This window comes from Lytechinus pictus, chromosome 9 (genome assembly GCF_037042905.1).
Source record: "Lytechinus pictus isolate F3 Inbred chromosome 9, Lp3.0, whole genome shotgun sequence".
Classification (NCBI taxonomy): domain Eukaryota; kingdom Metazoa; phylum Echinodermata; class Echinoidea; order Temnopleuroida; family Toxopneustidae; genus Lytechinus; species Lytechinus pictus.
This window is the reverse complement of record NC_087253.1, coordinates 23,066,317-23,081,513: the sequence shown is the minus strand read 5'-3', so window position 1 is coordinate 23,081,513 and position 15,197 is coordinate 23,066,317.

Below are 15,197 nucleotides of genomic sequence, written 5' to 3'. Positions count from 1 at the left end.
TCTATCCTTGTTTATTACGAGTCGAGATCCGGGGTCAAGATTTGGGTGAATTGCCAATTCGTCCACCCATCACTAAGTCTGCCTTCATTTAGTTTATAAATGCCATTCCGTCAAACATCCATTTGGTCCAATCACTACGTCTAATTGCCAGTTCGTCTATGACCATATCGTCTCTAAACCATTTGGTCTAATGTCCAATTTGTTTTCATTCATTTTGCCAAATTGAAACCTAGTCCAAATGGACCAAACAGTGTATGGACTAAATGGCTATTGGACCAACTGGTGATTTGGCGAAATGGTGAGTAGACGAATTGGCAGTTAGACCCTGTGGATAGTGGACTTACTGATGGTAGACCAATGATAGTAGACAAGTTGGTAATTTGACAAATTGGCATTAGCTCATTTTAAAATAAACATAAATATGATAGAGATAAGAGAATGAGTGAGAAAGCGAGATGGGGTGTGTGTTTGTAATCTCTTATAACCAGGTACAACAGATTGTGACACTACTATGACACCGGGGATGTTTCAGACTAAAGGGACAGTCCACATATTTTAACCTTTCATACAGCTGCAAATTGAAGATGGGTGAAGTTGAATTACATGTATGAGCGATCATACACAATAGTCAATGCAATTAATCTTATATAGCAGTCCAAGGATCAAATATATATATATATATATATATATATATATATATATATATATATATTTATCCTGAAACCCTTCAAACACTAGCGTACCTGCGGGTGGGAGGGGGGGGGGGTGGGGGTGGACGAGTCACAACCCATGCAAAGGACGTATCCCTGCCCCCCTGACGAGCTTGAAGACATTTTTTTTTTTTGCTTGTCATTTTATTCTGGTTCGAAATCCTATGTTTGTGGTTGAAGACCCTTTTTTTGCTGGTACGAAATCTTATATTTGTGGTTGGAGACCTTTTTTTTTGTTTTGGCTTGTCAAATTTTTGGCGGACAAATTTGCCCCCCCCCCTGTGGAAAATCCTACGTACGCCACTGCCTTCTAACTGAACTGAAAAATGAATGATAATCAAAATTTTGAGGAAAGAAAGTCAAATTCTGTAAGACTTTATCAATCTAACACAACCACAGATGAGGAGGGAGCTTGTCATCTTGTAAATTTAATCTTAATTTAAAAACAGTTAAAGTCCTGAAATAAATCTTTATAGCTTAGACAATGGTAATTGTCACCCTTTTATGCCTGAACAGTGTGAAAATAGTCATAGATACAAAGCTAACATAATTATACAGTTGTAAACTTCGTTATTTCTCAGCAAGATGGCTTAATTACACTTTATAAGAAAATCTCTTCATAATCGATTACAAACGATTACTGAATTTTGCTTTACAATAATAAACATGGAATGAAAATTATTCTACGCTCTGCACCGTTCTGAAACACTGCTGATAATCAAATAAACCTTTCATTTTGTTAAAATACATAAAAATGTATATACCTAAACACACACAAACACATTTACATTTATAATTAATATTTTTTAGTTTTATGACATCCATTTTCGATCGGTGCTCCTGCCTTTGAGCTTAGAAATAATTTCGCCACTCCAGCCGGCCTCATACGAAGTAGACCCGCCAAAAAGACATAACGACATGTCAAACATTATATTTCACATCAGGTATTGGATTGAGAGTAAATTTGAATACTAATGCAATGTAATGAATAAAACAAACAACTGATTAGAACAAATTGACACCGATCATGTTTTTTTCTTCTTTCATTTGTCATTCAATTATTTTTCTAGATTTGCTTTTATAAATAATTAATGAAGCAATATTGTTCTTCATTTTAAGTATGAGTTGAACATTAGAAGCTTGAACATGTTACGAGAGGAATGTAAGAAATTCAATAACTGTTATTTGTAATCCGATTTTGATCAAGTGTATTTGTTTTTATATAAGTTGCGTTTTAATTCTTAAATTTCTATATTATGTGTAGCCGGGTCTTAAATTGAATCTACATATCACACACATCTTCCAATTTTCAGTTCATGAATATAAATGAAGTACTATAAACTCGAATATCCAACATACCCATTCTCTTTTCGAGTGTCAAATATTCATAACAAAACATAAACAAGAGATTTTCTAAATACTACCTCCAACAGTTGATAAAATCTAAACGAATTGAAGCAATTAACAATTAACCCCCCCCCCTCCATATCATCTCCGCCTCCTCCCTCAGATATTACATATCTTGACAACATAGTCTCGGCCCTAAACCCACCCTACCTTCCCTACCTCCCAACCCAACCCCCCCCCTTAGACCCTCCCTCAAATCCAGAAAATAATCGATCTCTTCTGCGTGGGAACCCCTCTTCGCACAAAATGACGTCGCGTAAATCAAGATTTAAAGAAGCACAATAAAATCAACCAGTCCAAAATCCACAAATTATTAAAGTTGAAAGTTTTATAAAAAGTTTGTGAAAACAGATATGTGCACATCGTCATAAATATTCATTAGTTGGTGGGCTGATGATGTCACATCCCAATTTTCCTTTTTCTTATGCTATTGCATGAAATCATAAATATTTCCTTTTTTCATACATGACTTGTGTAAATGATGTGTCTCCATTATGATGAAAAAGTTGCGGCAGTTAATGCTCTTCATCAGTTGTCAATCCAATTGTTTTAGTTCTTGGTAGATTTTTTTTTACTAAACCTGATTTCAGATACATGTAATAAAATACAAAAGAACAAGTGAGGATATGACAGTCCACCTAATGAATATTCATGAAGACATGCCTACAACTGTTACACCGGAACTAATGCAAATCTTCAAAATTCAATAACTTCTTTATTCATAATCCGATTTTGATCAAATTTTCAGCATTTTGCTTTGTGAATCTCACTCATTTTTATTGAGAAATAAATATCTTCAGCCTGGAGTATCCCTTTAAAGGAATAGGTTAACATTGATTTGACTTTCAAAACTCGGAGTTACGAGATCCCCTTGTCACCTGTGTCTGTGACATGATATCAAAATAAAGCCCAGAAAAAATTATAATCACGCCTGAAAAATTAGTGCTTAAAAAAAGGAAATCATAATCCGAAAGTACCACCTTAATAACATCTCATAACTAACATGTGTTATACCGTATTAATCTCTCAGGAGGTTTAGTAAATGATGATTTTTATTTCAGACACAGATATGAAAGTTTCTGCACGAATATGATTTTTATTCTTCTTGGATGCTTTTTTTTATCCAAAATGAATGCCAACATCAAACAAAGCTCAGCATTGTCAATAGCACATTTGTATTGTTAGCCTGAGCATTTAAGGTACAATTTCGTCGTATGAGCAAGGACTTCTTCTCCTTTTTTGTTGCTCAGTTTGCGAATTATGTTTAAAGCAATTTTTTTTTACTTTTCTATTTTTTTTATTAATTTGTTTTTATTATATATTTTTTTATTTATTTATCTATTTTTATCTATTATTTATTTATTTATTTATCAACAATGTTCGATAGGATGATCAATGAACATAAAATTGCTCTCCTTTGGGCTCCTGTTTATTGAAAAACTAACATGAGAATGCATTAATACAGATAAACAACACTATTATAAACTAACACATATCACTAGAAATAAGGGAATATGCATACATACATGTAGAACATAATGATTGAAATTTACATCAGAGATATTTAATATTTAAAAACATAGCTGCAATTGGTCTTCAAGGGTTATAGACCTATACTATAGGAAGATAATGTGTATCTTTATCTACAAAGTAAAACGACCCCCCCCCCCAGTGGCGTACCTAGGATTTTCCACAGGGGGGGGGGGGCAAAATCGTCCGCCAAAAAATTTGACAAGCAAAAAAAAAAAAAGGTCTTCAAGCTCGTCGGGGGGGGGGGGGGGGGGGGGGCAGGGATGCGTCCTTTGTATGGGTTGTGGCTCGTCGGGGGGGGGGGGGGGGGCAGAGTGCCCCCCTGCCCCCCCCCAAAAAAAAAGTACCGGAGCCGGTTCTGATTGACACAGAGTACACGTCAGCGTGGCGTCACCCGATTGTAATCGATTAAGTTCGAAACTAAAAGCGTCTGAAATAGAGAAATAGAAATAAAATAAAGTAAATTAGATAGCGAGCTATACATTTCTCATTGTGAAAGAAAAAAAATCAACATACTTATTGCTTACAAATAGCATTAGGAAATTCAAATTAAAAAAAGTTGTTCAATGAGTTTAATTAATCTCTTTTTATATTTGTTATATTTTTATATAATTACCGCTGCTCTTGAAGCGATATATGTTCATGTTACTATGAAACCATAACACACTTTTTGTCGGACTTGCGGTAAGCTGGGGTGGCGAAATACCTTTCAAAGCCCATAGGCACAATATAGCAGGTCTAAACATATTTAAAGGACAGATATTGGGATGACTAGCAACGTCTTCTCTTGGGGAAATTCATTTAAATCTTCGTCACCGTGATCCGGGGAGCTAAGCCCGACAAGCCAAAAAATTTGACAAGCAAAAAAAAAAAAAGGTCTTCAAGCTCGTCGGGGGGGGGGGGGGGGGGGGCAGGGATGCGTCCTTTGTATGGGTTGTGGCTCGTCGGGGGGGGGGGGCAGAGTGCCCCCCTGCCCCCCCCCAAAAAAAAGTACCGGAGCCGGTTCTGATTGACACAGAGTACACGTCAGCGTGGCGTCACCCGATTGTAATCGATTAAGTTCGAAACTAAAAGCGTCTGAAATAGAGAAATAGAAATAAAATAAAGTAAATTAGATAGCGAGCTATACATTTCTCATTGTGAAAGAAAAAAAATCAACATACTTATTGCTTACAAATAGCATTAGGAAATTCAAATTAAAAAAAGTTGTTCAATGAGTTTAATTAATCTCTTTTTATATTTGTTATATTTTTATATAATTACCGCTGCTCTTGAAGCGATATATGTTCATGTTACTATGAAACCATAACACACTTTTTGTCGGACTTGCGGTAAGCTGGGGTGGCGAAATACCTTTCAAAGCCCATAGGCACAATATAGCAGGTCTAAACATATTTAAAGGACAGATATTGGGATGACTAGCAACGTCTTCTCTTGGGGAAATTCATTTAAATCTTCGTCACCGTGATCCGGGGAGCTAAGCCCGACAAGTTCCTTATTTTAGGTGTGACAATTTCCCTTAATAATGAGTGGCATGTAGACGAAATAAATGTTAGACTATCTGGAAATTAGACCAAGTGAGGATTAGACGAATTGGTATTAGACCAACTAGTATTAGACTAACCGACAATTAGACGAACTAAACTCCTAAAAAAAGTTTGGAAATCTGACTTTGATCGATGACCCCTCCTCGGTTTTAGTGAATATTAATGTGTGATTGATACCAATGCATAGATCATTTAATTCTCGTTAAATACCCTACATGATATGATTATGGTTCACATGGAGGTGCAGTGCCTTGACATGTGGGGCATGGTCAAAATTCAAATTTTGCAAAATTACACAATATTGAAAGTCACTGTTTTTTTTCCCCGTGGTGATGCGTGAGTTTCTTAGCGGTTTCTGTTGAATTCATGCACCTTAACATCAACATTAACATCATACACACATCTGCACAAGCAAACACATAACAAACAAACAATGCATGGGTATTTCACTCCACGACTCAAACCATGTTTTCTCACAAAACCATCACTACATACATGACATAAACCACGTCAAAAATGAAGAAGCAGGGGCTTGATTTGAATGGATTTTCATCTACACTACTCAAAAAAAGTTAAGGACCACTTTTTAAAACGTACATAAAGATTTTATACAAGGTGTTTTATTTCTGGAAATATCTCAGTACAACTGTCCTAAATGTCCTTAAACACGCTGTAATCAATTTCACGCATGGGTGGTTTCAGTTGTTGCACAATGTCTCTCGCATCATTGCACATCCTGAAAAGTGGGCCCCGAGGGGTATCAGCTACCGACATGAAGTGGTAAAAACGAATGTCTGAGTGTCTTTCAGGCAGTTCAGTAACGAGTGTGACCACCTCCTGCAGCAATAACGGCTTCACAGCGCTGTCTCATGGAGCTGATGAGGCGATTGATGTCTCTGACGTCCAGTGCATCCCATGCAGCCTCCAGAGCCACACCCAGCTGCTGCAGTCCAAGTGGATGGGCTTCGAGCTGCTCGAGACTCCTCCCCATCATGTCCCAGACGTGCTCTATCGGGTTTAAGTCCGGGGACCTCGCTGGCCACTCCATACGCTCAATCCCCTGGCCCTCAAGGAACTTGGTCACCACCCTAGCTCGGTGGGCACGGGCATTGTCATCCATGAAAATGATGTTTTGTCCCACATTTTCTGCAAATGGCACCACTATAGGTTCAAGGACCTCATCCCTGTACCTCACTCCTGTCATTGCTCCCCCTGGGACCACGTAGAGAGGAGTACGGTTGGCGTTGGTGATGCCTCCCCACACCATGACGCTGCCTCCCCCATAACGGTCATGTTCTGCAATACAGGGGTCTGCAAATCTCTCTCCTGGTCGCCTCCAGACTCTCGAACGTCCATCATTGTGGTCAAGGGAAAATCTGCTCTCATCTGTGAACAGAACTCTACGCCATTGCTGTCTGGTCCATCTGACATGCTCCCGGGCCCAGTTGAGACGAATTCTTCTGTGAGCAGGGGTGAGTGGGACACACTGAGCTGGACGTCTGGCATGCATATTGGCTCTGTGAAGTCGGTTACGGATTGTTTGAGTGGAAACAATCACTCCAGTTGCTGCAGCGAAGTCATTGTTGAGGCGGCGTGCACTGTGAAAGCGGTTGCGGAGGCTGAGATTCGTCAAGTAGCGATCATCTCTAGGGGTTGTCGAAACTGGTCGGCCACTGCGGGGTCTCTCGGAGTATAGCCCTGTCTCTCGGTGTCTTTGATTTGCTCTGCTAATGACACTGTGTGACACGCCCATCATTCTGGCTACTCTTCGCTGACTGAGGCCAGCTTCCAGCATCCCTAGGGCTCTGGCTACATCTGTTTCACTTAGGTGGTGTCTTGGCATTGCTGTTGTAGGCAAGTTGTTGATTGTACAGACTAAAGACGGAAAATGCTTTGGAAGACACTTGTCTTATGGCCCACTGCAATGATGCCAGAGACATCATGAAAGAACTGCATGTGTGAAATTGATGTCATTGTGTTTGATGGCATTCTGGACAGCTGTATCTTGGCATTGCTATTGTCAGCAAGTTGTTGATTGTAGAGACTAAAGACAGAAAATGCTTTGGAAGCCACTTTTGTACGGGCACATTGCAATGATGCAAGAGACATGAAAGAACTGCATGTGTGAAATTGATTTCATTGTGTTTGATGGCATCCTGGACAGCTGGATAGCAATGCCAAGACACCACCTAAGTGAAACAGATGTAGCCAGAGCCCTAGGGATGCTGGAAGCTGGCCTCAGTCAGCGAAGAGTAGCCAGAATGATGGGCGTGTCACACAGTGTCATTAGCAGAGCAAATCAAAGACACCGAGAGACAGGGCTATACTCCGAGAGACCCCGCAGTGGCCGACCAGTTTCGACAACCCCTAGAGATGATCGCTACTTGACGAATCTCAGCCTCCGCAACCGCTTTCACAGTGCACGCCGCCTCAACAATGACTTCGCTGCAGCAACTGGAGTGATTGTTTCCACTCAAACAATCCGTAACCGACTTCACAGAGCCAATATGCATGCCAGACGGCCAGCTCAGTGTGTCCCACTCACCCCTGCTCACAGAAGAATTCGTCTCAACTGGGCCCGGGAGCATGTCAGATGGACCAGACAGCAATGGCGTAGAGTTCTGTTCACAGATGAGAGCAGATTTTCCCTTGACCACAATGATGGACGTTCGAGAGTCTGGAGGCGACCAGGAGAGAGATTTGCAGACCCCTGTATTGCAGAACATGACCGTTATGGGGGAGGCAGCGTCATGGTGTGGGGAGGCATCACCTACGCCAACCGTACTCGTCTCTACGTGGTCCCAGGGGGAGCAATGACAGGAGTGAGGTACAGGGATGAGGTCCTTGAACCTATAGTGGTGCCATTTGCAGAAAATGTGGGACAAAACATCATTTTCATGGATGACAATGCCCGTGCCCACCGAGCTAGGGTGGTGACCGAGTTCCTTGAGGGCCAGGGGATTGAGCGTATGGAGTGGCCAGCGAGGTCCCCGGACTTAAACCCGATAGAGCACGTCTGGGAAATGATGGGGAGGAGTCTCGAGCAGCTCGAAGCCCATCCACTTGGACTGCAGCAGCTGGGTGTGGCTCTGGAGGCTGCATGGGATGCACTGGACGTCAGAGACATCAATCGCCTCATCAGCTCCATGAGACAGCGCTGTGAAGCCGTTATTGCTGCAGGAGGTGGTCACACTCGTTACTGAACTGCCTGAAAGACACTCAGACATTCGTTTTTACCACTTCATGTCGGTAGCTGATACCCCTCGGGGCCCACTTTTCAGGATGTGCAGTGATGCGAGAGACATTGTGCAACAACTGAAACCACCCATGCGTGAAATTGATTACAGCGTGTTTAAGGACATTTAGGACAGTTGTACTGAGGTATTTCCAGAAATAAAACACCTTGTATAAAATCTTTATGTACGTTTTAAAAAGTGGTCTTTAACTTTTTTTGAGTAGTGTATATTGGCACAGACAAAAGAATTATGTTCTTTATATAGGGCCTTGTGAATTACTCTCATGTGCCCTCTAGGGTTTGAACTATCTTTTGAATGCACACAAATAAAAATATCTAGTACTAACCCAATGCCTACGAGCATTGAAAGCATTTCGCCACTCCAACACGAGAAAGAGTAGATCGCGCTAAATTAGTTAACAAATGTGGCAGTATAACTCCAAGAATTAGAATATTTTAAAATAGATAGTAGTATAAATGATAAATCGTTAGGACAATATAAAAATGACAAAATTGCCACATAATCGATTATTGATATATAAAAAAACATTTAAGCTAAATATAAAGAATATTTTGGGCTTCAAAGTCAGGAATATATTTGCTCTGATTTTTTTTTGTAAGCGGTATAATTAAACTGAACCAATATTAACCTGTTTAGAATCGATTACAAAATGTGTTTAGATCACATTGCTAGGTTTTTCTCCCCTATATTTTTACTCTAAAATCTACATTCATTTGTCGGGATTCGATTTCCGTAAAAATAAATAATTTCTAGATTAAAATCTTCCACACATACATTTCTGTAGGAGTATTAAGTTTAAAACACTACTTTAAAAGAAAATTACTAAAATCTTTAGATATCTCCAGTCTTTTCGCCTAACCATGTAAACGTTAAAGGACAAGTCCACCCCACCAAAAAGTTGATTTGAATAAAAGGAGAAAAATCAAACGAGAATAACACTGAAAATTTCATCAAAATCGGATCTGAAATAAGAAAGTTGTGACATTTTAAAGTTTTGCTAAATTTCACCAAGCAGTTATATGCACATCCTGGTCAGTATGCAAATGAGGGGACCGATGACATCACCCACTCACTATTTCTTTTGTATTTTATTATATGAAATACGAAATATTTGAATTCTCTCCTCAATGTCATGTGAGCAAAGTTTCATACATCCCTTAGCATGTGGTATTTGACTGTATTAACATTTTGTGGTTCAAACAAGATGGTCATACTTGTCATATCCGTAAAAAATGAAATATTGTATAATTCAAACAATAAAAAACAAAAGAAATAGTAAGCGAGTGACATCATCAACTCTCTCATTTGCATATTTCTGAGGTGAGCATAGAACTGTTTTGGGAAAAATAAGCGACACTTTAAAATGCCAAAACTTTCTTATTTTACTTCCGATTTTGATTAGATTTTCAGCGTGATGCTAGCCCGGGGGGGGGGCACTCAGTATATAATGCATAGTGGGTATGTGCCGCGGAGGGGACCCCCATTTTTACACTCAAATTTCCGTTCCGAGGCATAGCATTTTTGTCTTATTGAGAAAAAGAACATAGAAAGCCGCTCCAGAGCATAGCATTTTCTTCTTCTCGAGATAAAAAGAAGAAAAAAAATCCGCTCCAGGGCTTCGCATATTTTCCGTTACGCCGTTCCGGTCGCAATTTTGGCGAAAAGCGGCCGCAGTTCGCTGTCCGACCATCGCCTCTCCGCTAGCGCGCCCGTCAGTCGTGCCGCCGGGCTAGCTGCATGTACGTTCCATAGGGATGCATACGCACTCGCACACAGGCGACCCGTTCCAAGGACCCCCGTTTTCACAAACATTTGTAGTTCCAAAGCTCGTTCCGAGGACCCTCCTTTTTACAATGAGCCCGCTCCAAGGCCCCCGTTTTTTGTCTCGCCCGCGGCACACCCCTACCACTTTTTTGGTCGAGTGCCCCCCCCGGGGATGCTAGTTTGATTTTTCTCTGTTTATTCAAATCAACATTTTTTGGGGGGTGGACTTGACAATGCAGGGTCAGGGTCTGTTTAAAACCAAATGCAAAATTATAATAAGATCAGGTTTAGCAGAAATTAATTTTGATGAAGACAAACGTACTAATCTTCGGTCTTATGGACTCGCGGTCTCGTGGAACGTCGGCCTAATTATTGCATCAAACAATTATTTCATGAGAAAGTATTTTAAATCAAGGTTGATTGTCAAAATATTATCATACATCTAGATGTGGTTCATTAATGTAAAACTATTTTTGTAAAAATCATGAAACCTTAGCTCAAAATCGATAATTCTGATATTCTCTAACACAGATAAGCATATGTGGGACAGTGTATTAATATTGATTCGAAAAACACCCGACATGGGATGAAGTTCCGTGCCATTTTCTTCCAGAAGTATTTGGCACATATTTTTTTATTATAAACTTCTCAAAAAAAGTTTGGAAATCTGACTTTGATCGATAATCCCTCTTCGGTTTTAGTAAATATCAATGTAAAATTAATATCAATAAATAGAGCATTTTATTCTTTTTAATGAATTCCTTTAAAATGATACCCTACATGATATGATTATGATTCACATGGAGGTGCAGTGCCTTGAAATGTGGGGCAAGGTCAAAATTCAAAAGTTGCAAAATGACGCAATTTTGAAAGTCACTGTTTTTTTTTCCGTGGTGATGAGTGAGTTTTTCAGGAATTTCTTTTGTTTTCATGCAACATAAAAATGGAATCAAAGACACCTCTGCACAAGCAAAACATAACCATCAAACATGCTTGGGAATTTCAAACAACGACACAAACCATGTTATCTCACAGAACCATTACTACAGAAGCAGGGGCTTGGTTTGAATGGATTTTCATCTCTACTGACACAGACAAAAGAACCATGTTTTGTATTGACCCTTCCTGATAGTCGATTTGACATTTTCTGAACCTAGAAATTTTCTTTCCGATGAAGTTTTTTCTTGATTCGTGTTCATATGGGGTCCTAGAACAAATTCAGCTTGGTTGCCCAAAGTTGCCGTTTTGGCAATTTTGCTAATTTGCATAAATCCAAAATGGCCGCCAGATGCCATCTTGAAAACCTAACTTTCGCACCCCTTTTCCCAAAATGATGAGCAATGACTCTTTTTAGGGGTTTAGAGGTGTGTAGAACCGATTTCTGTAATCATTTTTGCAATATAAGGTCATCTTCAGGTCAAATCCAAGATGGCCGCCAGATGCCATCTTGAAAAATTGACTTTTGATCCCCTTGCCCCAGAATGACTAGTAATACCTCTGTTTAGGGGTTTTGGGGTATGTAGAATCTCTTTCTTCTGTCTAATTTGCAATGTAATGTTATCTTCAGGTCAAATCCAAGATGGCCGCCATATGACGCCATCTTAAAATATCAACTTTTGAACCCTTTGCCCCAGAATCATGAATAATAACTTTATTCGTGAGTCATTTGGTATGTTGATTCAATTTATGCTGTAATTTTGCATAAAGGATAATCTTCATATCAAATCCAAGATGGCCGCCAACCGCCATCTTGAAAAATTACTTTCCAGGGCTTATACGTGTAAGAGCTAATGTAAAGGAATTTCAGTAAGAATTTCTTTTATTAATTCTTAAGTTTTTGTCCCAAAATCATGATTAATCCCTCTTTTCGTCAGTTATTTGGTATGTTGATTCAATTTCTGTCAATAATTTTGCAATATAGGATCATCTCCAGGTCAAAATAATCCAACATGGCCGCTAAACGCCATATAAAAAAAAAACAATTTCCCGAGACTATTGAACCTTGAAGAAGTACTCTCCCTAATAAGGTTACTATTATGTATGGGAGCTCATGTAAGGGGATTTCAGTGAGAATGATTCATTTCTTTTAATCACCCCATTTTTAGTTCGAGGTCAAGTCATGTCTAAGATGGTCAGATGGCTGATAGATTTCGTCATTAACCGCTTACTTTAGAATGAAACCATTCAAGGTTTGGGCTATGATTTCGGGAGTTCTAATCGTTTTATTAGTTCTGTCCAACCATACTTTTCTAGTGAAAGGACTTTAAAGTATTATTTGAATCAAAAAATGATTTCTCCGTATTTTTTTTCCAAAAAAATAGTTAACTTATTAAATTCCTTTATAATTGTTATTGGACTTTTGGACTTTTTCTCCTGACAAGAGCCATCGACTTGGTCAGCAGGAGTGCACTATTTAGCCTCCTGCAGAAGATAGGCCCCCAAGACTGTTCCATGGTCAGGATGGTTCTCATGTGTGAAATGTACGGAAACGATGTCGCCCCTGCCTCTCAAGAAGTGGGTGTACAAGACCTAGTCATACACAACAGCTGCTTGTCTTTTGCATGTAAGGGGTTTGGATGACCCATCAGCCTGTGAGACAGAAATCTTGATCGACTCAAGACACTGACTGTCCTCCAGATATCTATATTAATAACACGCACTCGTTTGGTTGTGGTGGACCCCTTACCTACCTTGGATCGATTATAAGTCTCTAGCTCCCTTTCACTGGACACGTATATAAGCACCTGTTCGTAAGATAAGAGCGACTTAAAGAACGACTGGTGATCCTTTCTCTTGATAAATGGTATGCACCATTGACGATGGTTTAGCATGTAAGAAAGGATCACCAGTCGTTCATAAAGTCGCTCTTAACTTACGAACAGCTTTATGAAACACCCACCAGGTGGGTGTTTCATTAAAGTTAAGAGCAACTTAAGGAACGATTGGTAAACCTTTCTTACATGCTAAATAATCACCAATGGTTGATATCATTTACCGCAAGAAAGGATCACCAGTCGTTCTTATAGTCACTCTTAACTTACGAAAAGCTTTATGAAACGGCCCCCTGGATAGTAAAATCTGTGACAGTCATGGCCAAGCTCCTGAACGGAAGTAAAGTCCTGGAAAACGTACGCCGACCAAGTAAAGCGGCTAAACACCTTCCATGTCAGCTGCCTCAGACGTATCATGCACATTAAATGGCAGGACAAAGTGAAAAATACAGACGCCCTTCAGCGTACGTGCTGGCATCCCAAGCTTATTCTCGCTCCTTAGCCAAAGGCACCTGAAGTGGTTGGGGCATGTTCGCCGCAGGAAACCTTGGCGAATCCAAGAAGGGATTCGCCAAGGTAAGGTGAGCTGTGTGATTGGTCTCACCCCCATCGGTAGATCACATCTCCGTTATAGAGACACCTGCAAATGTGACATAAAACTTGCCGGCATAGACAAGAACACTTGTGAAGATGTAGATGATAGTCGCCATTCTATGGAGAGCTACTAAGTACAGGGGTCAAGACGTCAGATAATAGTCGGAATGCTAAAATGGCAGACCAAAAACCTAGGAGGAAGGCTAGGGCAGAATCTCTATATAAACCTGTCTCAGCGCCATCCTCCTCCTGTACAGATTTGCTCTAGAGACTGCCACTCTGGAGCTCTACAGTCACTCTCGAGAATGTAAGACCTAGCGCTACACCATCGTCTTTTAAGACGAACTGATACCCACCAATCATTGAACACATTGATTTATAAAAAAAATTTATAGAAAACACTTTCAAATTCAAATAAGACTCTAAAAGTATGGATGGACAAAAAAAAATAAAAATACACGCGAAATGGATCATAGCCCAAACCTAAAGAGGATTCATTCTTAGGTGAGCAGTTAATGTCAAAATCTGACATCTAAGATGTAACTTCACCTTGACCTAAAACTTGATAATTAATAAAAGAAATGAGTGTTCTTACTGAAATCCCTTTACATTAACTCTTTCACGTATAAGCCTCGGAAAGCAATTTTTTCAAGATGGAGGTTGGCGGCCATTTTGGATTTGATCTGAAGATTATCCTTTATGCAACATTACAGCATAAATTGAATCAACATACCAAATGACTCACGAATAAAGTTATTATTCATGATTCTGGGGCAAAGGGTTCAAAAGTTAATATTTCAAGATGGCGTCATATATTGCGGCCATCTTGGATTTGACCTGAAGAGAACATTACATTTCAAACTAGAAAGCAGAAAGAGATTCTACATACCCCAAAACCCCCAAACAGAGGTATTACTAGTCATTCTGGGGCAAGGGGATCAAAAGTCAATTTTTCAAGATGGCATCTGGCGGCCATCTTGGATTTGACCTGAAAATGACCTTATATTGCGAAAATGATAACAGAAATCGGCTCTACACACCTCTAAACCCCTAAAAAGAGTCATTACTCATCATTTTGGGAAAAGGGGTGCTAAAGTTAGGTTTTCAAGATGGCATCTGGCGGCAATTTTGGATTTATGCAAATTAGCAAAATTGCCCAAACGGCAACTTTGGGCAACAAAGCTGAATTTGTTTTAGGACCCCATATGAACGCGAATTAAGAAAAAAACTTAATCGGAAAGAACATTTCTAGGTTGGTGTATTGAGTCTATGGGACTGTCAAGCTCGTTTTGCAGCTTTTCGATTCAGACCTCATCCAACACTTTTGAATCCTGCTCTTTTCGTGATGGCATGATCATAATAAGCATAGTATTATCTTAAAGAGAATTAAATGATCTTTTGAATGATATCAAATATGCACTGTGCAATACTGGGAGTTGGGAGAAAGGAATGGTCAAACGCAGATTTTGTGAAGACATGATCATAACAAGCATGGTATCATTTTAAAGAGAATTAAATTATCTTTTGAATGATGTAAAATATGCATTGTTTAAAATTGGGAGTCGGGAGATATTAATGGCCAAACACAGATTTCCAAACTTTTTTTGAGAGGTTTAG